At 54.8% G+C, this 1,696-nt stretch overlaps 1 pseudogene; it reads right to left on the bottom strand.

Annotated features, from left to right (window-relative positions):
* Positions 1–560: 560 nt before the first annotated feature.
* On the bottom strand, positions 561–1,388 carry LOC128093804 (uncharacterized; annotated as a pseudogene).
* Between the last annotated feature and the right edge of the window lie 308 nt (positions 1,389–1,696).

Here is a 1,696-nt window from a genome sequence, read left to right as displayed (position 1 = left end):
GGGTTTGGGGTGTTGGGTTGTTGGGTGTTGGGGTGTTGGGTTGTGGGTTGTTGGGTTGGTGGGTTGGGGTTGTGGGTGGTTGGGTGTTGGGGTTGGGGTTGGGTTGGGGGTTGGGTGTTGGGGTTTGGGGTGTTGGGGTTGGGTGTGGGTTTGGGTGTTGGGGTGTTGGGTTGGGGTGTTGGGGGTTGGTTGGGTGTTGGGTGTTGGGTGGTTTGGGTGGTTGGGGTGGTTGGGGTTTGGGTGTTGGGTGTTGGGGTGTGGGTTGGGGTTGGGGGTTGGGGTGTGGGTTTGGGGTGTTGGGGTTGGGGTTTGGGGTTTGGGTGGTTGGGTGTTGGGTTGGGGTGTTGGGTGTTGGGGGTTGGGGTTTTGGGTGTTGGGGTTGGGTGGTGTTGGGGTTGGGTTGGGGTGTTGGGTTGTTGGGGTGTTGGGGTTTGGGGTGTTGGGGTTTGGGGGTTGGGTTGTTGGGGTTGGGGTGTTGGGTTTGGGGTTGGTGGTGTTGGTGTTGGGGTTGTGGGGTTTGGGGTGTTGGGTGTTGGGTGTTGGGGTTTGGGGTTGGTGGGTTGTTGGGGTGTTGGGGTGTGGGGTTGTTGGGTTGTGGGGTTGGGTGTGGTTGGGGTGTTGGGGTGTTGGGGTTGTTGGGGTTGGTGGGTTGGGGGTTGGGGTGTTGGGGTTGTTGGGGTTGGTGGGGGTTGGGGTGTTGGGGTGTTGGGGTGTTGGGTGGTTGGGGGTTGGGGTTGTTGGGTGGTTGTGGTGTTGTGGGTGTTGGGTGTTGGGTGTTGGGGTGTTGGGGTTGTTGGGGTTTGGGGGTTGGGGGTTGGGGTGTTGGGTTGGTGGGTTGTTGGTGTGGTGTTGGGGTGTTGGGTTGTTGGGGTGTTGGGTGTGGGGTTGGGGTTGGTTTGGGTGTTGGGTTGTTGGGGTGTTGGGGTGTTGGGGTGGGTTGGGGGGTTGGGTGTGGGGTGTTGGGGTTGTTGGGGGTTTGGGGTGTTGGGTTTTGGGGTGTTTGGGTTGGTGTTTGGGGGTTTGTGTTGGGAGTGTTGGGGTTGTGGGGTGTGGGTTTGGGGTTTGGGTGTTGGGGTGATGTGTGGTTGATTGGTTGTTGGGTTTTGGTGTTGTATGGGGGGTGTTGGGTTTGGGGTGTTGGTTTGGGGTTTGGGGTGTTGGGGTATGGGTTGTTGGGTTGTTGGGGTTTGGGTAGTTGGGTGATGGTGTTGGGTGAGGGGTTTAGGGTGTTTGTGTGTTTGTGTTGTGGGGTTTTGGGTGTGTGGGTTTGTTGGGGGTTGGGGTTTTGGGTGTTGGGGTGTGGGGTGTTTGGGGTTATTGGGGTTTTGTTATGGGGTTTTGGGTAGTATGGTTGTTGTTGGGTTGTTGGGTGTTTGTTGTTGGTTATGCTTTGGGGTGTAATGGTGTGTAGGTGTAGTAGTGGTATTGGGGTTGATTTTATATGTGTTGGGTGTATGGGTCTTGGGATGTCTAGGGTTTTCTAGATATGTGTAGTTGGCAGAAGTTCTGTAGATGTGATTTGGTTTTAAGTTTTTGTTGTTTTTGGTTGTATTTTATATGGGTGTTAGTGGTGTATGGGGTAAGTAAGGGGTTTATGGGGAGAGGGTTGGGGTGTTGGTAGGTGTATTGGGTAATTAGTGGTTAATTTGTTAGTGTAGTTGTGGTAGTATTGTTGTAGGATTTAGATATGGGAGCG

This window comes from Culex pipiens, unplaced genomic scaffold, assembly GCF_016801865.2.
Source record: "Culex pipiens pallens isolate TS unplaced genomic scaffold, TS_CPP_V2 Cpp_Un0203, whole genome shotgun sequence".
Classification (NCBI taxonomy): Eukaryota; Metazoa; Arthropoda; class Insecta; order Diptera; family Culicidae; genus Culex; species Culex pipiens.
Note: the sequence above shows the minus strand (reverse complement) of the source record. Positions and strands in the feature narration are given on the sequence as shown.